Here is a 23,848-nt window from a genome sequence, read left to right as displayed (position 1 = left end):
AAGTTGGACACATTTTTTTTTAATTTATAGATCACCAAAAGTCTGACTTGAAAGGGAATGTTTATATCTGTCAATATCCATTTTTTAAAGTTTTTTTTAGTTGAAGGTGGACACTATGCTTTTATTTTTATTTGTTTGTTTCTATGTGGTGCTGAGGATCGGACCCAGTGCCTCACCCACTAGGCAAGTGCTCTCCCCACTGAGCCGCAGCCCCCTGCCCTGTGTCAAAATCCATTTTTTTGTTCTGAATACCAGTTTGAATCTATTTTCCCCCATGCATTTGAGTTATCTTCCCGAGCAACACAATCCTTTCAACAGAACTGTGCAGGAATGGATCAGCCCTGAGGTGGAACTGGGGAAAATTGGGCAGGTTGACCATTTTTTTTCTGAATGGGGGGGAAAAATGTGACCCTTTGGAACTATATTTAAAATTCTCTTCAAAGTGGTTTTCATGAAACTCCAAGATGGTACAAAATAACATTTTGAAGTTGGTTATTTATTTTTTTTAATTTAAATTAAGTTCTGAGACCCTTTCTTCGTGTCAATCAGATAAAATTTGCAGTCTGGTTCAAAGGACGGATTTCAGAATGCTGCTGCCTCCTCCCGGATGGTATTTCTCCAGCAGCATTTGAAGCGTCCCTAGGAAGACACAGAGGATCCTTGTTAGGGTCTGTAAACAAGTCAGGATGGCGCCTGGCATTTTGCCAGAGGGAGTGGTTTGTGAGGTGGCGCCATCGAGCCAGTAAGTGTGGAGATTCCTTATTGGTTGACTGCTGTATCTAGTTTATGCTAATGAAGATAAGCTGTGTGGAATGTATATATACCCCTCCTGTCCTACAATAAACGGCTCCCTCTCCTGCTGTATCAATGCATGCAAGTTGCTCCTCACCTCCCCGTTATTTTGCTGCAGCCGGACTGCGGCAGATGGTTTATAAAAACACTTCTCTATGGGATTTGGGGGGTTCTGCCACTGTGGTTTGATAATGGCGAGCAGGTTAGCGGTGAAATTTCCAACGTGAGAATGATTCCAGTTTGCAGAAGCAGATCGCATCGGAGCCGCACGCCTTTCTCTGCTCAGGAGATGATGCGTGCTTTTCTTGACTCCAGTGTGCTCTGAGGTTAATGGTTTAAACTCTTTTTAAAATTCTTTTTATACATTCATGACAGCAGACTGTATTATGACATATTATACATACGTGGAGTATCACTTATTCTAATCAGGATCCCATTCTTGTGGCTGTCCGTGATGTGGAGCCACACTGGTTGTGTCTTCACATGTGAACGTGGGAAAGTTCTGTCTGATTCATTCCACTGTCTTTCCTATTCCCATCCTCCTCACTTCCCTGCATTCCCCTTTGTCCAATCCCTCTTATTGTGTGTTAGCACCCATGTATCAGAGAGAATATTCAGCTTGTGTTTTGGGGGGATTGGCTTGTTTCACTTAGCATGATAGTCTCCAGTTCCATCCATTTACCAGCAATTGCCATAATTTCATTCTTCTTTATGGCCGAGTAATATTCCATGGTGTCTATGGCTGAATAATATTCCATCGTGTATATACACCACATTTTCTTTTTCCACTCATCTGGTGAAGGGCATCAAGGTTGGTTCCATAGCTTAGCTATTGTGAGTTGAGCTGCTATAAACATGGATGTGGCTGCGTCCCTGTAGTAGGCTGATGTTAAGTCCTTTCTTAAGAGAAAGCAAAGAAGAAAAGCTACTTTTGGGGTGGCAACCAAACTTCTTGCTTCCTACCATCCAACCAACATAATTACCAACCAACAAACCATCCATCTGACCTTGTAGATTATTCATTACCAGTGGATTCAGAGATAAAAATATGTATTCCTTGTCTTCCATGAAGGTCACAGTGAATCTTATTACCAGGACTTTCAAACACTCATTTCTTTCATACCAAAACAAAAACCTGTGTACACCTGCGTACCTTTATGATTCAAATTCATACAGAAACACTTAAAAAATACGGTAGCATCTGTGAAGCACCACCCCACCCGCCCCGGACGCTTTTCATTTTCATCTGAGAGATTCTGTGACTGGAGGCAACTTGAAAAGCCTTTGTCTGGATGTTGCACCCACATTGATCTCTCTCTTCCTGGGCTTTTGCAATTTCAGGAATATGTGAGAAAGCGTCGTTGATACCACCCTTTCGTTTTTTTTTTTCCAATCTACCGTGGTGTTTGCTATCTACGTGGTGTCGGAAAGAAACCGTTTCTGCCTTCGGTAGCGAATTAATTTTTGCCTCAACAAATGACACGTACCAGTAGGTTTTGTTTGTTCGTGAAAACAAATTTAGACAGTGCAGCGATGACTCAGTGGATTTTGAGACGGAAAATAGCCTGCGTGGCGATGGTGTGGGTCTGCCCAGAAGAACAGGCTCCTGATGTTTCTCTCTCTCTCTCCCTTTTTTTCTTTTTTTTTTTAATGGGCCAATTAACCCCTTCAAGGCAATCGGACTATTTCTGATTATTCGTGGTGCAGGTTTACTTCCTTGGGACATGGGTAAAAGCGCCCCTTTTAGATTGGATGTGGAAGCGAAACAATCCACAGTCTGAGTTCATGTTTTCTAAGAAAAATGAACAAGGATTTGAACTGTGGGAGCCTGCGTGGTGGCGGTGCCATCCAACCTCTGTGTGTGGATGCATTCAAATTCCCTTCAATGGGAAACAAATAGGCTTGCAAGTGAGAGAGGGAACTACCGTCATGTTATTTAAAAGGATCGTAGGCTCCGTGTTTAATAATGGATGGTCTGAAATCCTAGATAAAAAGGATTGATAAATAATACACGAGAAGCCAAACCATCCTCCTTCCCCGTCGCTCTACAGAGACCTTGGCTTCCATAGGGAAACCACCCAGCATCCAGCCGGGCTTTGCTTATTCATTTATTTATGGCAAATTATGTCTTTTTCCTATGAGTTTTCCTGTGGAAGTATTTTCTCCCTTCCTAGGTCTGGATGCATTTCAGTTTTGGGTGGAATACTGAAACGTCAGTTGAAAGGCTTACTGGGAAGTGTTTGCCAATCTGGAGAGGATAAGGAATTTTGTAAAAAAAAAAAAAAAAATATATATATATATATATAAGCTGGGTGTGGTGGTGCATGCCTGTTATCCCAGCGGCTCAGGAGGCTGAGGCAGGAGGATCTCGAGTTCAAGGCCAACCTCTGCATACCCAGGCACTAAGCAACTCAGTGAGACCCTGTGTCTACATAAAATACAAAATAGGGCTGGGGACGAGGCTCAGTGATCCAGTGCCCCTGAGTTCAATCCCTGGCACCCCTCATTGCCCCCCCAAAAAAGAAAAAAAAAGGTCTATCTTTGGCTGGGCCCTTTCTCTCTGGAAGGTGAAAGGGGAAACCACAACTGCTTTGCCCAGAAACAGGGAAACCGTTTCTTGGTTTCCAAGTACAATTGTGAGGAGTCAGTGAACTTCCAGGGTAACCCCCTTGGATTTAGTGTGCTCTGTTTCAGAGTTTCTCCGTTCCAAAGCAGGGCCGGTCAAAGCCAATATCAGCCACTCACAGGACTCCCTCGTCTCCATCTTGTTGGGTCTAAAAGATGTTTATCTATTGAGGACCTCACACTTGGGCTCACCGCCAGAGCCTGGAGGAACATGGTGGATTTTCATCTGATTTCTCTCCTTGCTCTTTCTACATTCCCCCTCTCCCGTCTCCCACGTAACTGTTCTTGTTTTGATTTAAGGAAGACGGGGCAGGATCCAGCCCATCTTTCCCAGTTGACCTTTACGATCCCTAGGGGGATGCGTGGGTGGGATGTAGGATGTCGCTCAGCCGGATCCCCGCACCGTCTGTCTGTCCACACGGGCAGCCTCCCAGGCCCATGGTGAGTACGGAATTCGGGGGTCCTATGAGGTCCCGGGATCTTCTTCCTGGAGGTGGCCGAGATAACAGAGTTGGGATGAACTTCCCAGGGGAAGTCGGAGCCCTCGGTGAGTAGCTGCATAGACCAGAGCGTGTCCAACTCTATTTATAGGAAAAAGAAAAACAAAACAAATCAAAATAAAAACACTGAGTATCTGCTCTAAAATAATCAAGTCAGTGGGGGCCACCCCAATATCCTGACAGGTCTAAACCGCATTATTGCTAAACGGTTAGTTGATCGTACGACTGTGTTCTGTCTTGAGAAACGTGAACAGAAATCTGTGGTGGTGGTGGTGGGGTAGCGACTCTTGAGAAGTGTCTTTAAGGGGAGATGATTCAGCTGGTGACTGTTGTATATTGTCCTCCACGTCCCTTTCAGTTTTTTTTTTTTTGCTACCTGGAATGCAGATGTGATGACTGGACCTCTGTGAGCTATCTTGGACCAAGTGGTGATCTTGAAGATGAAAGGAATATGTTACCAGAGTGGAGAAAGTTAGTGGAAGAATCACAGGTCCTTAAGAGATGATTGTGGAAATACGATACGAACCACGGGCTATTATTTACTAGGATATTTTTTTCTCCCGTGAGTCAGCAATGAACTTCTCTTTTATTTGAATTATTATTATTATTATTATTATAATTATTACCTCGAGTTTGAACCGATTCTGATAAAGTCCCATGAGAATGAAAGTTCCGGAAGATTACAAACACATTGAACTAAACCCTGGACCTAATCCCCAAGTAAATTTCAGAAATTCATAAAGTCAAGAGAGTCGTTTCATTTTTCTGTATTTTACTAATTTTGAAAAAAAACAGAAATACCCAAACTACTTATCACATGGGGACCAGGTAGAAATTCTTAGAAAAGGGTGACATCTGCTTTACCTGAGGTGCGTTTTCCATGAATAACATTCTCGTGGACTGAAGCAGAGCTCTCTGCCCAACATTCGTGAGGATTTCTGAAAATTTCATGGGGAGCTACAATCTTCATTCCTGGGAGGAAGGTCGACCAAGCCATCAGCAAAATGTAGGTATTCAAGACCGTTTCCAAAGTGGAGAGATGATGCTCATCAGGAGAAAGGGCTCCGTGGCTCTGCAGAGCGGCGACCGAGGTCATTTGCAATCCCCGTTCAGCGGCGTGACGGTCGGCATTTCACAGTCATACCTACGTGTCCAAAGTCCACAGGTCCCTCAAGTTCTGGTTTCACACACCACTCCCCCGCGGGAAACATGCTTCAGAGAGCAAGGAGGGACATCATCGTCCCTCTTTTTTTTATTATTTTCTAAATTCCAGGAGGTCTATTCAGTTTTCTCTTAAAATGTTTACCTGTGGGATCCCTAGTTCTCCACTGGACTTCACGTCCCTTGAAAGCAGGTGTGTTGGACCCCTCGCACACAGGACTTGTTCGATAATTGCTTGTTGGCCGGATGCCTTCTTAAAAACAACTGCTTCCTTTAGGACTGAAGGCCTGGCCCTTTTTTTTATATAGCTCTGGTTTGGGTCTAAAAAAACAAAATCAAAAACATGACCCACCGATGCCAAGCCTCAAAAGTAATTGAGTGTGAAGGGCTCCACATTGGATGCCGAGCTCAGCCTCTGCAAGGTGCACAGAGGTGCAGCAGAATGAGGATCCGCAATGCGCGCGGCTGAAAGGCACGGCTTGTCACTTATCTCCTGTCCCTAAACGTCCTGGTGACAACAGCCATGAGATGGGGAGATGGGCTTTCTCAGAAAACTTAGACTTAAAAAGATACTGTTTTCCCCCCCCTGGGAGATGCTCGCCTTTCGCACACTCTACTCTGTGTGGTCGTCATGAAATAAAGGAAAGTTAATCAAATGCTTCCTTCGGACAAAAAAAACAAACCTAAATGTGTGGCGCCATGTGGAAGGCACGGTAAAACTGAACCCGGCGCAGTAAAGCCCTTTACGCTCAATGACATTTGATGTACGTGGTTCCTGTGGGGTTATTTCTACTCGGTGGTGGTCTAATGAGCGCCTTCCATTTTAATATTCCATTTTTAATGGGGCATAGGACCTCGATCGAGAGCCCATTAAAACATGGGGATTTTAGAAGGCTAGCTGGGTGCGGTAGCTCACGCCTGTCATCCCAGCAGCTCAGGAGGCTGAGGCAGGAGGATCGTGAGTTCCAAGCCAGCCTCAGCAAAAGGGAGGCCCTAAGCAGCTCCGTGAGACCCTGTCTCTAAATAAAACACAAAATAGGGCTGGGGATGGGGCTCAGTGGCCGAGCGCCCCTGAGTTCCATCCCTGGTACCATAACAATTACCAAATGCCTCTCGGTTACTGATAGAGCGAGAACTGCTGCGGCACAGACTCATGATCAGGTAGAGTGCTGACATTTCACCCCTAAACCGAACAAACGGACCTACTGGGTTATCTGTGCACTAGAACCACTTCAGCCTCCTGCATCCCTCTGCAAAGAAAGGACTAAAGGTTTGGAGAACAGAGTCAGGGCATCCCTTTAGAAGATTGAGGGTGGGGTTCCAGGAGAAAAAAAACAGAAGAAGGAGTTGAGACACCTTCGTGAAGTTCCTTCCTCCACATTCACTAAGGAAAGGCCAGAAATACGGTTCCCTCCAAATGAGAGCAAGAGATGTGGGTAGTGACTTTTCCCGTACGTGAGCCAGGTTTCTCCAGAGAATCAGAACAAATGAGGTTTGTGCATCCACATGATGCGCACGGGATCTATTATGAGAATTGAGTCTCGGGATCGTGGAGGCCACAGATCTAGGAATAGCATCAGAGGGATGCTGTGACCCCGGAGTCTACACCTGCAGCTCTGAGGTCCAAGGACAGGAGGAGACAGCTCTTAAAACGACGGAGGAGACCACCCAGATCCTCCTAAGCTGTTGATTTCTGAAGCGAATGGATGAGGCCTGACCTCACGGATGAAGGTCCATGTCTCTGTCCAGTCTGTCGATTCGGATGCTGGTCTCTTCCAGAAACATGGTCCGAGACAGCCCCAGAAATACCTCCTTACCACCTGTTGGATAAAGAAGAGCCAGAATGTGTCACGCTCTAACCTTGTGACTTGATTCCTTCAAGAGGGCTCGACGGAATCTGCAGTCATTGAACTTCCTTCCCGATTACTGATCTGTTCCACTCTCGGGCTACAAACCCCAGAACTGTTGCCATCTGTTTTCGGAGCTCTGCACCCTGGTGATTGGCACCAACAAGATAATGACCAGGCGTTGGAAGAATCGTTTAGCTCATTTGCATACTGGTGTCTCAGCTCCCTTCATTATTCAGATTTAATGATTCATTGAATTAGAAACAGGTTAAAATCTCAAATAAGCCGTTGAAGTTTAGTCGGCCCATGTTAGTGGGAAAAAAGATTCTTGTATCCCAATATGCTAATATGTGGCTAATTTTTTGGCTTTTCCTATTTGATTATCATTTTCATAGGTGAGTGCAAATGCACGTGAGTTCTTGCAATGTGGAATTTGATAGGCGCTTAATAAGTATTGATTTTACGTATGGTGGTGTGTGCTTGAGTAACTGAGGCCTAATAGATGTGTAAAATTACTGTATTTATGGTGATATCAGCTTAGTCCGTTTTGCAAAATGCCAGGGTGATTTCCAGAATGACTGAACCACTTATGTTCCTACCGGTAGTATAGGAATGATCCAGTTTCAGCACATCCTGCCTAGAATTGACTATTTTATTTTATTTATTTATTTTTTGGTACCGGGATTGAACTCAGAGATACTCAACCACTGAACCACATCCCCATCTCTATTTTTTATTTTATTTAGAGACAGGGTCTCACTGAGTTGCTTAGCACCTCCCTTTTGCTGAGGCTGGCTTTGAACTCTCGATCCTCCTTCCCCAGCCTCCTGAGCCTCTGGGATTACTGGTGTGCACCATCATGCCCAGCTTGCTCCTGTTTTTATTGTAGCCATTCTGGTGGATGTTTATTGTATCACATTGTGGGGGTTTTTTAAACTGTTTTATTAGCACATTATAATTCTGCATAATAGCAGGGTTCATTTTATCTAATCATATATGCATGGAATATAATTTTCTCCATTTTAGTCCCCGATATTTCTTCTCTCCCTCCTCTGGTCCCCTTCTGCTACTCTATGGGTCTTCTAATTATATATAGTTTTTTTTTTTTTTGGCCCTTTATAAATATACATAAAGGTAGAATTCTCTGTGTCTGTTCCTATATAGACGTAATGTAATTCTGGCAGGCTTTATGGTGGTGTGTCGATCCTGCGTTTTCTTCTAGATTCTCCAAAGTTTTTGGTCTGATTCCTAGGTCTTTGATCCACTTAGTTGAGACTTTTGTAGTTGGTGAAAGATAGAGACCCAGTTTTATTGTACTACATATAGTTCTCCAGTTTTCCCAGCTCCATTTGTTGAAAAGACTCTCTTTTCCCCGACATATGTTTCTGGTACCTTTGTTGAGCATCAGATGACTGTGTCTATGTGGGTTGCTATCTGTGTCTTGGATTCGGTTCCTTTAGTCCCATATCTGGTTGGTGCCAATTGCATGCTGTTTGGTTATTATAGCTCTACAGTGTAATCTGAAATCGGGTATTATGGTACCTCCTGCATCATTCTGCTTGCTCAGGATTGCTTCGGCTAGCTGGAATTTTTATTCTCCCCAATGCATTTTAGGACATCCTAAAATGAAAATGAAAATGTCATCTGTATTTTGGTGGGGATTGCCTTGAATCTGTATAACGTTTTCAGTAGTATGGCCATTTGGATGATATTCATTCTTTCCATCTTCTAACGTCTTCCTCAATTTCTTTCTTTAGTGCTCTACAGTTTTCACTGAAGTCTTTTAGCTCCTTCATCAGATTTTCTTCTTTTCTTTCTCTTTCCATCTTTCTTTCTTTTTATTGTGAATAGGAAAGTTTTCCTGTTTCCTTTCTTAGTAGATGCATTATTGTAGTATAAGAAATCTATTTATTGATCTTGATCTTGTATCCTGCTACTTTGCTGAAAAAAAAATTTATTTTAATCAGATCTAGAAATCTTCAGGTGGAGTTGTTTCTAGAAAAAGGATCGTGTCATATGCAAACAGATGATTTGACTTCTTCTTTTCCTGTTTGCATCCTTTTTATTTCTTTTTCTTGTCTGATTGCTCTGACTAGCGTTTCAAGAACTGTGGTTGAATAAGAGTGGTGAGAGTGGACATCCTTGTCTTGTTCCTGATTTTTAGGGGAACATCATACTAACAGAGAAAGTCTAACATCCTACTAAACAGAGAAAAATGGAAAGCATTTCCCCTAAAATCAGGAACAAGACAAGGATGTCTATCCCTAATTTCTCCTGCATTTTTAACATGCATGGGTGCTAAATTTTGTCAAAGTCTTGTTCTCTACCTGCTGAGAGCCACAGCCAAGTCGGTATGGCCCCTGGCATCTACCTATTAAGATGATCATTTGGTTCTTGTCCTTAATTCTATTAATGGGGTGAATTGCATTTATTGATTTATGTATGTTGAGCCAACCTTTATCACTGGAATGAAAATCACTCAATCGTGGAGTACGACGTTGTAATGTTGAAATATCCATTCATTTTTCTGTGTCTTAAAATCAATTTTCTACCTTTTTTTAAAAAAAAATCTTAAGAGTTATTTTTATATTACAGATAATAATCCTTTGCTGAATATGTTGATTTCCAAATATTTTCTCCTAAGCTTTAGTTAGTCTTTTCATCTGGGCAACAGGGCATTTCTCAGAGCAAGAGGTTTTAATTTGATGAGTCCAAGTTTTTCAGTGTTTTTCTTGTATGTGTCATATTTTTGGTATGAAGACCAAGAGTTTTCAGGCTCCTGGTCTAGCCCTGTCTCCTGAAGATCTTTTGTTAGTTTTGTTTTTTCTAAAGTATATGTTTTGCTTTCTATTTTATATTTAAACTCACAATGCATTCAGAGCTAATTCTCAACGTTCAGGTGCAAAGTTCAGGTGAGCGTCCATTTGCCATAGATATCCAATGGCTCCGCACCTTCTGTTGAAGAAGCCGTCCCTCCGCTATTCAGTCGCGTTGGTCCTTTTCTCAAAAATCAGAACAGCTGCTAATAGATGCATAGTGTCTTTCAGAGGGATATGATTATTCTGCATCAGAAAATGATGATAGTGACTCAACTCTGAATATACTAAAATACATTAAATTATCCACTTTCGAGAGGTTAAGTTCAAGGTATGTGAATTATATATTAATAGAACCATTACCAAAAAAAGAAACAAGAAAACGCGGTTGGGCACCTTTGGTCTGCTTCTGAATTCTCTGTTGGGATCCACCGATCTGTGGGTCTGTGTCTCTGCCAATACCAGGCTGTCCATGATTAATGGAGGTATGTGGTTCCACCTTATTATGGGATAAAATGATCCCTCCCACACTGTTCTTTTGTCTAGATTGTTTTAGCTATCACAGTGCTCATGCCTTTCTATGTGCATTTTAAAATAAGCTTTTAAATGTCTACTGGAAAACTTGTGGGCCATTTGATAGGAATTTTATGAAGGCCGTAGATTAATTTGGGGAGAATTTGCATTTTTTTTCCCTAGTGGAGTATTCCAGTGCATGAACATGGTGTATTTCTTCTCCATTTATTTGTGTCTGCTTGCACTTTTTTTTCATCAGAATGTGGTGATTGAGGGTAAATAGGTCCCCTACCTGCTTCATGATCCATGTGTGTTCTAGTTCCTTTGAAACTGTGATTACAGGCATGCACCCCTGTGCCCAGCTTAAATATGATTTATATACAGTAAAATGCACAGAAGACATTAAATGCACAGCGTGGGGAGTTTTTTGTATATGCGTGTGTTTATTTATTGATTGATTGATTGATTGATAGGTATGATGCTCACACAGGGGCTTTTCCCATACAAAATGTCTAGATTTTAAAAAGGGTATGCTCTGGCCTGGACCTTCATTTCTCCACGCTCAGCCTCCATCTCTGAACATCCAGGTCGCTTTAGTCTTGGCTTCTTTTGACCGGCATTTTTGTGACTATAAAATGAAGGGGTCAGTCTCGCCCGTTCCTGGAACCGCACCTTGATTTTGCAGATGAAGAGCAGGATTCCCAGATAAACTCCCTGCCTCCGGTGAGGATCCTTGACCAACAAATGAACAAATCTGGGCTAGAAACGTGGTGTGATCTCCAGTCTAAGATAAAAGCTCTTTCGTCACTCTTAATAGCGGATGCTTTTATTATTGTTATCCTGCCACCACTAAACCTGATGACCGAAAATCTACATTACAGAACAACTGGGTGAAATCTGTTTTGTTTAGTGGCTGTGTAATTTCAACACACACACAAAGCACCCGTTAATTTTTTTTTTTTGGTGGGGGGTGGTACCAGGGATTGAGCTCAGGGGCACTCGACCCCTGAGCCCCATCCCCAGCCCCTATTTTGTATTTTATTTAGAGACAGAGTCTCACTGAGTTGCTTAGGGCCTCACCATTGCTGAGGCTGGCTTTGAACTTGCGATCCTCCTGCCTCAGCCTCCCGAGCCGCTGGGATTATAGATGTGCACCACTGCACTAGGCCATCTCATTAATTCTTTAGACATTTGTGAAGCTCTGTCGCTGAGCTAGATGGTAGGACTACGATCCTGACAGGATTGCTGTCTTCAGGAGGTCATGGTCTGATTGAAGAAGCGAGTGCATATAATTACAGTGCAATGTACCTGGGTCTCCTGAGAGTCCAAGGGGGACGTAGCTGAACTGTCTTGGAGAGTGGAAGGAGGGCAGCCAGAGGGGATGGATTTAGGAATGCTGCATCTGAAAAAATCAAGTCGTGATGGGATTGATGGATGGCTAGCAAAGAGGGATGCGTGGGTGGCGAGCTGTGGGACAAAGTGAATTGTACAAACGTGAATTGTACACTCCAGGTAGGAGTCCCTTGCCTGTTTGCTGTGTCTTTCCACCCTTTTGTGCATCTGAAATTTTCATGATAAAAGTTTGGCTAGAATCATATGCTTTTTTTCCATTTTCTTTTTTATTGATTAGTTTATTTTAATCAGGTATAAATGACAGCAGAAGGCATTTTGATTCATCGTGCACAACTGCAGCACAACTTTTCATTTCTCTGATTGTACACCATGTAGCATCGCACCCTATGTGCAGTCACACATGTACCTAGGGTGATGACGTCCATCTCATTCCACCATCTTTCCTGCCCTCATGCACCATCCCTACCCTCTCTCCCCTTTACCCAATCACAGTTGCTCCATTTTCCCCATGCCTCCCGGCCCCCATTATGGATCAGCATCCACTTATCAGGGAGAACTTTTGGTCTTTGTTTTTTTTGATTGACTTACTTTGCTTAGCATGATGTTCTCCAACTCCACCCATTGACCTGCAAATGCCATGATTTTATTCTCTTTTATTGCTGAGTAATATTCCATTGTGTCTATATACCATTGTTTCTTTATCTATTCATCCACTGAAGGGCATCTAGGTTGGTTCCACAGTTTAGCTCTTGTGAATTGTGCTGCTATAAACATGGATGTGGCTGTGTCCCTGTAGTATGCTGATTTTAAGTCCTTTGGGTATAGACCAAGGAGAGGGATAACTGGGTCAAATGATGGTTCCATTCCAGGTTTTCCAAGGATTCTCCATACTGCTTTCCATATTGGTTGCACCAATTTGCAGTCCCACCACCAATGTATGAGTGTGCCTTTTCCCCCACATCCTCAGCAACACTTATTGTTGTTTGTCTTCATAATAGCTGCCAATCTGACTGGAGTGAGATGAAATCTTAGAGTAGTTTTGATTTGCATTTCTCTAATTGCTAGAGATGATGAACATTTTTTCATGCACTTGTTGATCGACTGTATTTCTTCTTCTGAGAAGTGTCTGTTCAGCTCCTTGGCCCATTCATTGATTGGGTTGTTTTTTTTTTTTTTTTGGTGTTAAGTTGTTGTGAGTTCTTTATCCATCCTGGAGATGAGTGCTCTCTCTACCTGACGGGTGTGTGGCAGAAATTCCCTCCAAAAATGCAGGCTCTCTCTTCACCTCATTGATGGTTTCTTTTGCTGAGAAGAAGCTTTCTAGTTTGAACCCATCCCATTTATTGATTCTGGGTTTTCTGTCTTGTGCTGTAGGAGTCTTGTTAAGGAAGTAGGGGCCTAACCCGACATGGTGAAGATGTGGGCCTACTTTTCCCTCTGTTAGACACAGGGTCTCTGGTCTCATTCCTAGGTCCTTGATCCACTTTGAGTTGAGTTTTGTGCCTGTTGAGAGAGAGAGGGGCTTCGTTTCATTTTGCTGCCTGTGGATTTCCACTTCTCCCAGCACCGTTTGTTGAAGAGCTGTGTGTTTTCAGCGCCGTTGTGTAGTGTGAGATAACTGTAGTTATGGGGGTCGGTCTCTGTGTCCTCTAAGGAACCCTGTGCCTTTTAGGATCACTATCATCCATTGAGGGCTCCGAGGGCTGGGCATTTCCAAGAACTTTACCTGGAGTAAAGACGGAGCTCTAACCGTCTCATTGTCCCCGGGTTATGGAGGGTCAGGCACGGAGGAGGACAGCAACTTGTGGCCCCTAAAAGATGAGAAGGATCCCCGCCTCGTGAAGAGGGGTGAGCTTGATGCTCACAGCTGTAACCCCAGGCTGCCACAGAACAGAACGGAGATCAGGGAATGCTTGTTAGGGTCTGGGTTCGAAACGTCCCCAAAGGCTCACGTATGGAAGGCGGGTCACCAAAGCACTATTGTCCGGAGACGGTGGATCTTGGGAAGTGTGTGGAACTCGGGGCTCTGCCCTCATACGTGGACCAACTGGGGACCCGTAGCTGAGTGTGTTAGTGGGAGGTGGCGGACATGGGAGGACAGAGGGTGCTTGGGGCAGGCACTTGGGGAACACTCCTTGTCCCCTGCCCCTTCTGTTCTCGCTGCTGCGTCCTGGCTGCCACGGGACCAGCAGCTGTGTGCCCTGCCGCGCCCTCCGTCCATCCAGGATGCTCTGTCTCCCCACCGCAGTGGGCCCAGGCCCTGGGGGACAGAACGCCCGGAAACCAGGAGCCAGAATAGATCTTTCCTCCTCGAGTTGTTTTTCTCAGGTTGTCACGGCAACAACGACAACAAAAAAAGATGACTAACACAAGTTAAAATGTCGGGGGGGGGGGGGGGACTCTGACTGCTTCATATTAAAGGCATCCTGAGCCTGATGTTGGTGATACACACCTCCCATCCCAGGGACTCGGGAGGCTGAGGCAGGAGGATCACAAGTTCAAGGCCAGCCTCTGCCGCTGAATGAAACCTTGTCTCAAAATTAGAAGAAAAAAAAAAAAAGTCTGGGGATGTAGCTCAGTGGCATAATACCCATGCATTCAGATTCTAGTACTGTCACCAAAAAAAAAAAAATATATATACACACACACACACACACACACTACATGAATATATAGAATAGTGTATATATACACATATATACATGCATATATAGAGAATATATTTATATACATATATATTCATAATGCATTCTGCAGAAGTTGAAAGTGACCTTAGTCTGATTAAAGTGGATTATTTTTAGCATTCGTAAATAAAAAAGAGGGATGGCTAATGAGACATTTAATTTAACACTTTTAACGGGAACACTTATCTCCAAGTTTATTCTGAACGTTTCTATCTCTCCTCCTTAAAAAAAAAAAAAACAAAGAAAAAAAGAAGAAGAATTAGATTTTCCCCTTCTCTGCATCTTTTCTGGGACATTGAACGACTCTGAACAGCTTGAACTGTCGTCAGGGGTCTCTGTGTTTTTGAGAAGACTTCACAAATTTAGTATTTCCCCAATGACATCCCTTAGGGCCCTTCTCGGGTCGTGGGATTGGGATCCTTTGAGAAGAGACACTGAGAGAGAGGTGCCTTAGTGATATGGATTACCGGGGTTCATTAAGTATATCTAGATTTTTTTTTATAACTACCATAAAAGGATGATTCCATGAAGGCTCATCAGTGTATTCTAGAGCCAATTGCTGAAAGACTGTAAGAAAGAATCGTATTTCTAGAGTTCCAAAGCATGCCCCGGATATTAACAGCTGACCTTCCCATCCTCACAGAGACACGGGGGATCAAACTCAGTGTCACCAACCCTAGACAATGGGCAGGACTTGCCTGTCTCACCATAGTGCACTGAGCCTGACATATCACCCACCCATTGTTTCTCTGACAACATTCTTGAATTCGTAATGAAGAAATGATGAGAAAGAGTTCACATTGAATGGCATCACACGAGAGGCAGTGGAGCACACCTGTCATTCCGGAGACTCCCAGCAACACAGGAGGCTGAGGCAGGAGGATCCCATGTTCGAGGCCGGCCTCAACAACATGGCGAGAACCTGTCTCAAATATAGAATAAAAAAGGCTGGGGCTTTAAACCAGAGGTAGAGAACCCCGGATTCCATCGCCAGTACCCACCAAATGAATAAGTTAAGTAAATGACGAGTCCAGACTCTTGGTAAATGTCAGTATCCCAAAATGCTACACAGGACAGAGAAATTCTTTTCTATACAAAAATGGCATGACCAAGATAAAAATCCCTGTCTGATACGTAATTGGATATTGGATCAGAGCAACAGAAAAAGACAGATAAAAATGGTCCCAGTTGGAAAGGGTATTTTGGGCTCAATTGGGAAAATCTAACTCTAGTTTCTATATTAAATGACTGTTCTGTATCAGTGTTCAAGTGGCTGGATAGGCTAGCTGTCGGGTGGTCATATACAAGAATATTATTCTTCTCTAGGGAAATATTTGGTAGATCCTTAGAATTATCATTTACAGGTAGGCTGTTATGATGATCTGCTGCTTACTCTCAAATAATTCAGAAAAAAAATATGACTTATAGAAAGAAAGATGGGGCATGAAATAAAAACGGAAAGTAGACCGTGTGTGCACACTGGTTCTACATCAGAAGAATTTCAGTGTCCAGGACATCATTCTCTCAACTTTTCTGTAAGTTGGAACTTCAAAAAAAATAATAAAAATAAATGGGCCAGGCACCGTGGCTCATTCCCCTTAGTCCCAGCAGCTCAGGAGGCTGAGGCAGGAGGATTGCAAGTTCCAAGCCAGCCTCAGCAACTTAGCCCAGCCCTAAGCAGCATAGGAAGACCGTGTCTCAAAACAAAACAAAAAATAATAATAAAAAAAAGAGCTGCGGATATGGATCAGTGGTTAAGCACCCCTGGGTTCATCCCTGGTACCAATCCATCAATCAATAAAAATAAATAATGGAGGACAATCTGGATGATAAGTTGACATTGAATTCTCTGTAGCCTTATCCAAATCATTACATTTTTATATATTATTTTAGATCCATCCTGCCCCAACAATTTTAAAGGTCGATACATTGCTTTACTCTATGCAAGACTGTAAATTTGCAAACTGTTTTAAAATTGCAAAGACCCAGGATGATCCATCCCCTGGCACAGGGTGGACACAGGCTTTCGAGTCACACCTGGTGATGGAGCTGAACTGCTGCGTGCATCACGTACGTGGGTTTCAGATCCCTAGGTGGAGGGTGATTTCCCTATTGTGGGCGTCTGCTTGCGCGTCCTCATGTCATCCAGGCGGAGGAGAACACGAGGGTTGGAATTTACCCAGGGGTCTCCCTGAGAGCAGCTTGGAAGGTCTCCACTGGGAGAGCAACTTGACCTTGGCCTGCACCTGGGCTGGGCATGCATTCTGGAGTTAAGGCTCGTCCTCTGCATCTCTGTATGCATTGAAGGGGGAAAAATAGGTGAGCCCATTTTTTTTTTCCCAAGGCATTTAGGAAGAAAAGAAGGTATCTTTCTCATTTCCGTTCCTGGGATGGGAGGCTTTGCCTATTCTAATGAACTCTCCCTTTTTTTCTGGGTGATGCACTCTGGTAATCTTAGGGAACAAACTCTTTAGATCTGCCCTTGCTTACTTTCCCTAGGAGGCACCTCTCTCTTTTCTCCTTCCCTCTGCCACAGAGAGATAGCATGGTAGGCGCTTTCCCTTTAAGTTAGCCGTGACCCCCTCCCGTAAAAGCCCCAACAAGGCTTTTTTGTAGTTGGTGCAAGAGTCGCCAAGTCTAAAAGGAAGAGCCCCCCACCATCCACCCAATGCCCGGGCTCCCAGGAGTCAATCAAGCAAAGCGCCCAAGCAGCAGAGCCGTGGAGCCCGAAGAGTACCACATTAGCGGAAAGAGCCGATGATAAATAATAATGACCGTAGTGCATGATGAGAAATGCAGTCATCTTCCTCCGAGCCAGAGCCAGAGACAGAATGATGGAGGGGCTACAAAAGAGATGCACGAAGTGCGTAAAGGAAGCAGATGTGCAGAGCTGAGGTCTCTCTCTCTCTCTTGTCATTTCAACAACGAGGAACTTAGTAGGTGCTCAGTAAGTCCTTTTCGGATGTGTCCATAAAAGCAGCCTAAGGACTGGTCTCCTGATGAAAACCCATGAATCCCTTAGAAACGGCATTGGAAGAGGAAGATGAGAGTCCCGGTAGGGAACATGGGAAGTGCTAACCCAGAGACAGAAAATACCGGTTTGCAATTGCACGGAGCTCAGTTTGCCTGCAGGATGTGTTCATTGGGATGATCAGAGGCAGGAGGGGTCACCACAGAGGCCGGCAGGACATTAGCTCGCTGTTGCTGTTCTATTTAGTTTTGGGGACGCCGTCTTCCAGCGAGCCAGGGCCCTATCGGGTCCCTCCGTTGATCTGATTGATGTTCATGTGTCGTGCCGCGGATCACGTACGTATGCCCGTGAGATTAGAGTCCATTCTTGGCTTTTGAACTAGCACCTTGTGCTGAATGCATGGTGATTTTTATAAAAGAACACCGCAACGTCTAAAGCCCATCCCAAGGCAAAGAGTTTAAAGTAGCTGCTGATGCCGAATCGAAGAGCAGCCCTGTTTATAGGTGGTGTGTGTTTTACATCTCTGCTGACCCGGATTAGGAGTTGGAGCTATCAACACCTCCCCATGCTCCTCCTGGATTGGGGTTTCTTAAACACGGTCCTGTGGACATGGCCGACCAGGTGACTCTCTGTGCTCAGGGGCCATCCCACGCATTGTAGATTGTTGGTGGCCAACAGCTCCCCACTGCCAATTGTGGTATAATCGGAACAGAAGAAGAGAATCTTCCGAGGAAGAGTGTTTTGATTCCCTTCTTGAATAAAAAAATTGACTTACTTTGTCCTTTCACCATCATAATCAGTCAGTTCTACGTCGAAAAAGCAAATGGGGTGGGGGGGCCAGGCACAGTGGAACATGCCTGTAATCCCTGCAACCGGGGAGGCTGAGGCAGGAGGATGGCAAGTTCAAAGCCAGCCTCCGCAAAAGCGAGGCACTAAGCAGATCCCTGAGACCCTGTCTCTAAGTGAAATGCAAAATCGGGCTGGGGAGGTGGCTCGGTGGTCGAGGGTCCCTGACTTCAAACCCTGATCCTCCCCTTCCCCCAAAAAAATCAAATGGGAAATTCGACTCCTAAACATCACCCCCTCTTTCTCCACCCACACACACACTCACTCACCTAAAATCAGTCGACCTGTTTAACTAATAACGCCAAGTTTCTGAGTGGTTGGTGGTCGATAAAGATGGAGACATACGGAGGTGTTTTCCGAGCTCGTGGGTCAACTTGATGTCATTTTGACTTGTTCTTCAGTGAAGGCGGTTTTCTGTTTGTGAGCTAGGTCTCTGCGGGTCATTGCTCTAGGGATCTGATTATCTCTTGGAAGTCAGTATGGCCCCCACATTCCGCTTCTTGATTATTTCACTATCGGCTCCCTTGCTTTGGGTTAGACAAGAAAGTCGAGTCACGGCTGCAGAGATTGTCATTCCGGTGGGTGGGTGGGTGCCCCGAGTAGCGATTTCTTAACCACTGCCTTCTTTCGAAATTTTGTTCCCAGCTGGAGAAATGTCACAGCCGTCTCAGCTTTTTGACTCTGACTCTCGGTGAGCGGCCGTGAGGAATAGGAAAATGTAACCCGTTTCTAGAAGGAGCCGTTGTACGCACATCTGGCAACATCCTGCTGTAGATTCCGAAGCACTGGAAAATATCGATCAAGCCTCCACCTGTTGGGAAATGGTTGCCATAACTATCGGGTTTTTTTTTTTTTTGCCCCTAGATTTGCTGAGGCTCTGAGCTTTATTTAACTTGCTGATGCTTGTATTATGGTCAGAAAGAGACCTCCGGAGCCCCGTTCCCCAGGTACTTATTAGCCTTGACAAGCAGTGTTAAAACTGCAGACTCCTCCGGTCCCAAAGAGGAACAGTGTCTTGCAATTTTCAGTGCAAAGTCTAAAAACCACCTCTGTGTGCAGTTAGGCTTCTGATACATCATCTGGAGCCACACAACAAGTACTTGCTTTCACAGAGATGATTTCTTTTATTTCTAGTTACTAATCATGTGGATCTTTCCCCCACCTCTTCTTGGTATTTTTTATTTTGACATGAATGTTGCTTATCACCTTAAAAAAAAAAAAATCACTTCCCAGGTTTAGGTTTTTATTATCAATGACTTTGTATTTTAAATGGTACATCGGGGCAGGGGGGGGCTGGTATAAAGAATGAACCTAAGTTAGAAATGTCTAGTCGGTGATTGTCACCTACCATTCGGAACCGGCGCGTAAACCCCACCACGATGTCAAAGTGAATCTCTCGCATACCACAATCAGAGATGAATCAAAGTAATTACCCGGCAAACAGGGATTTGAATAGAACTTAAGACCAATTAAACCATTTATTTTCCACTGCACCACTGAATCGACACTTTAGTATTCTTAATTTGCTCCTCTTTTCATTTGCTTTGGCAGTGTGTTTGCTAATAGGACGGAGAGGCGCGATTGCTATTTAATTAACCTATTTTTGCGAGCGCCTCACACGGGCTGCGCAAAGTCAGTGTCTGAAGTCCCAACGATAACGAGCCAGGTAAAGATGACAAACGTGACATTTGTGCCCCGTTGTCTCCTGACTTAACGCCAAATTGCAACAGGACCCGGGTGAGACTAAGAAAACGGAATTAGGAATACTCCCAAAGACGTGTGGCACCGACACAGAACCACCCCAAAGTTCAATAAAGTCGTAGAAGAATCTAATGGGACGGTTTCCTCGTTCCCCGTACTGTGTGTTGTCACTATCCGCTGTCGTATCTGTCTTGGAAGACTTGAGTTGAGAAGGTCACCAAAGGGTTTGGCTGTGTCTATCTTGTCCTAAATCATGGTATCGTTCAGCAGAACTGCTTCTCTGCTTGTTGAAGAATCATGGCAAAAGGGTTGTGACCCAGTTTCCTTTTACTTCCTCGAGGTTAGCATCAGAATCCTGAGACGCTTTGGGTGACCTTGATATTGATGATACATACATATATATGTCCACAAAAAAAAAAAATGAGCCTGTGACACTTTTCTCTATTGTTGGATAGAAAGACTGTAAGAAAGTAAGAAGGCACAATCCAAGTTAAATAAAAAAGGATTCTGCCCGGTCAAGCTTGGTGACACACGCCTATAACCCCCGACACACCAAAGCGGAGGCAGGAGGATCGCAAGTTCAAAGCCAGCCTCAGCAATGTAGCGAGGCCCTAAGCAACTTAGCGAGACACTGTCTCTAAGTTAAAAAGGGCCGGGGATGTGGCTCCGTGGTGAAGCACCCCTGGGTTTAAATAAAAAAAAAAAAAAATCCCGACTCTGCTCATAATATCTCAGTGTTCTTTGCTTCTACCAAGAAGCAGAACTTCACTCTTCATCCATCCATCCATCCATCCATCCATCCAGGTAGACATGGCCGAAATGCGTCTCTTAGGTAGACACAGCCCGTGTACAATTTCTGCCCATATGTTTTCTTCCCCACTTTTACTCGCAGAAAATAAATGTACAAAATACGTAATGTATTCGGGCTTTCTAATTGACAGTGCCTCGATTTTTCCCAAATGCCACTTCATATCCACTGGATCATGGGACCCCCCCAAAGGTAGCAGAGACTCCCCACTCTTACATTTGGACCGATCAAAAATGCATACCCCGTGCTTGGTACTCGGGTGCTGGTAAGAGGTATACCAACCCTAGCAATGGAGGTCTGGCTCCAAAGCTCCTCCAACCGTGATAGAATGTCATGTTCCCAGAGTCCTCACGGTCCTGGACCAAGACCCTTTATTGTACAAAACGATAAAACCAAGACTCAGAAGGGTGAAGTGTCCTAGGACCGACCCCATGTTCTTGCAGCAAGGTGAGGATTAGGACTCAGATTCCTGACTCCTTAAATGTGTTTGCTCCTTGTCCCTTTGACTCTTTAACATCCAGCTATTGGGCATGGGGGCGGACCCTCCAAGCATCCCCTGAGTGCCTCTTTCCACTTTTTAATGATTGACAAGTGAGACGATTCTCCCTCTTTTTTTTTTTTTTTTTTTTTTTGAAACAGAATGTTTTGCATCTCTAACCCACCCAGACTTGCTCAATGAAGGTCAAATTTACATAAACAAATGTCTTCAGGGGCCCAAAGGTAGCGTGCCTGGGCAAAGTCAAGAGTGGGTACCATTTTGCTAAAGTGCAGCGCCCACGCCCACCCCCCCCCCCAGTTTAAAAATATTCCCTTGCAAATTACAAAGTCTGTCTCTTGCCCGACCGTGCCGGGCGACAGGCTGCCAGTTTTGAATCTCCGAGTGCAGTACCATACAGAAAGATGTGTATTTTTGTTTGTTTGTTTGTTTAATGTTATACTACCCGAATACTCATCACAAGCTACTTTTAGGATACAGGGGACCCAAGCACTAGGCTAGACCCTCTGCTTTGTCTTGGATTTCTGCTCATCAGGATAGAAGCACATCTTTAAGGATATAAAATGCACACCCCCCCCCCCAGAGAGACCGGCTTTAGTGCATGATCCAGCCTCCCCAGAGACTGAACTGGAAAACAAAATCCGTGTCCACATTGCATCCCATCCACAGGGGAGATGACGGGGGTGGCTGCAGCCTGCATCTGCCCTGGGAAAGGGCTGAGAAACCCGGCCCAGGGAGAGCAGATAGTAGGGAGACCTCCCCCATAGGCACCCAACCACCAGTCTGACCATCAGAAGATGGAGTTGAGGAATGACATGAAATTGCCCGTTGGGAAGTGGAGCCCTCCTCTGCAAAACCCTCCCCTGAAAATCTATCAAAAACAGCTGGGCGAGTCTCTCGGTGCAGTTTGGAAAGGTCGAATACATTCGATCGCAGAACCAACTTCCTAATCAGGCTGGATGTGAGGAGGAGAGCCAGTCAGAGATGGATGCAGGGCTCCCAGGGTACATCCTTGATTCATGGGCTAATTACGTCGATCCTTTGGGGAACACAGCCTCGGAGCTGGGTCCTCCTTGATGAATGCTGGCGGAGCGCCATGCACAGCGGAGAGAGGAGCAAGCCGTTCGGCGGCATCTCTAGTCCCAGCTGAGAATATGGTCCCATTATCTTTCCAGCTGCCTAAGCCATCCATAAGGGGCCTGTTCTGCGTGGCTGATGCGCGTGTGGTAGGAGCAGAAAACTGGTCGGTTTGATTTGCTCTCACATGCACGGCGAAACCGGGACCTTGTACTTTACCGTCTGTAAGTACCAGGGTGGATTTCCCCCCCCACCATCACCACCTCCCTCTTTCTCTCCCTGTAGCTCCCCGTGAAGAATGTGACTTCGCAAACAGCCTTTGATTTTCTGTTCCATTGCACTTTGTGGAACCAAGCTGGTGAGACAGAGGGTAATCTGTTTAGAGCTTGCTGTTTCTGTCAGATCTCTTATGTAATTGAATCATACAAGCAAACAAGGGACCTTTCGGAAAGCTCTTGCAGAAGTCGAGAAATTGTCTGGCTCGGTTTTTAATTCAGATGCATGGTTAAATGATCTGGAGGTGTCCGGGATGCTTAGAGCAAGCAGATATTTATCTTTTCTTTCTTTTTTTTTTTTTCCGGTACCTCTGGCCATTCCAAGAAAAAAAAAATGTCAGATGGATGTAGATATGTAAGGAGGTGGTTTTGCATGCACATCTGTATAACAGAAGCATGTGTCAGAATTTCCAGCATTTAGTTTATTTTGCCGCTCTCTGGTGCCACTAAGCAATGCACAAAAAGAAAAAGTTTCTCTTGTTTTTCACTCAGAAGCTGTTTGGAAACTTTGCAGCCGGCAGGGAACAGGGACTATTAGGAATATTTGTTCATATAAACCGCCCATCTCCTTTTGTATTCTATCGGACAGCATCGGAACACAAGGAGCTGTCAGCACAGTGCTGCTTTTGAAAGTACCCTCTTTAAGAGGTGATGTCATTAAAAGAGGGCAAACATCACTTCCAATCTAGATTCGTCCATCGCTTATGTGTCCCCCAGTGCAATCTATCAAACCCGTATTTCTTATTCATGCATCGGACCCGATCATGAAATTACTATCAGAATGTCATATCCTCGTTAATAAGATTTGCATAGCATATCTGACGATCAATGCCTTCCCGAAATGAAAAGTTGTTTGTTACCAACCTGGGAGGGATTTGTGGGATTTTTCTGTCCGGAGGATTTCCCTAACCTAAATATAAATCACACTCCTCTTTCTGGGTTGAAAGTGGAACAACAACTGAGCTGTTGCAAAAGAAAAAAAAAAAATAGGATTGGAATAAAAGTCTTAGAACTCGGGAACCCGCGGCCAGAGCTGACGTGGACCAAAGGGAACTTGAAATCATTCATACCTGAAAGGCAGCAGCGTCAGACCCTCCCTCCTCGGAGCCTGACATCCCGGGGCCAGAGGATCCCCCGGTTTCCAGAGTGGAAATCCAGTTTCCCTGAGCAGACGGGACAGTACGTCTCCAGGCAGAGAATACACACAGGCTGCCAAGCGTCTCCAAAGAAGCTGCCCTCATTAGATTGGGTTGAGAAGAATAAGGCCAGGGAGAGAGGGTTCCACACAGACGCCCGGCGGCTTGGGCGCAGGTACGCTCAGAGCTTGAGGTTTGGAGGGGGAAAGAAATAACTCATCAGGAAGGTTGTGAACACCTGGAGAGA

At 44.6% G+C, this 23,848-nt stretch overlaps 1 protein-coding gene and 1 long non-coding RNA gene across 8 annotated transcripts in view; one reads left to right on the top strand and one right to left on the bottom strand.

The window, feature by feature from the left end:
- The window catches only part of Cntn4 (contactin 4), an 819,812-nt gene that overhangs the window by 334,093 nt on the left and 461,871 nt on the right, over window positions 1–23,848 (top strand). The window contains exon 1 of one of the 7 annotated variants that reach the window (XM_040290059.2): window positions 21,814–22,414. The exons of 5 other annotated variants lie outside the window; for them this stretch is intronic. The gene's annotated coding sequence lies outside the window, so the exon portion shown is untranslated. Of the gene's footprint in view, window positions 1–21,813; window positions 22,415–23,406; window positions 23,777–23,848 lie in introns of those variants that run through there. One more of the 7 variants, XM_078033567.1, reaches the window with a different exon arrangement.
- On the bottom strand, window positions 476–23,744 carry LOC144371183 (uncharacterized). Its single transcript, XR_013431343.1, has 2 exons — window positions 23,536–23,744; window positions 476–3,998 (listed from the first exon to the last, which is right to left on the bottom strand). It is a non-coding gene; the product is annotated as an uncharacterized LOC144371183 (long non-coding RNA).

Source organism: Ictidomys tridecemlineatus, chromosome 16 (genome assembly GCF_052094955.1).
Source record: "Ictidomys tridecemlineatus isolate mIctTri1 chromosome 16, mIctTri1.hap1, whole genome shotgun sequence".
NCBI classification, from domain to species: Eukaryota; Metazoa; Chordata; class Mammalia; order Rodentia; family Sciuridae; genus Ictidomys; species Ictidomys tridecemlineatus.
This window is presented reverse-complemented; position numbering and strand designations above follow the sequence as displayed.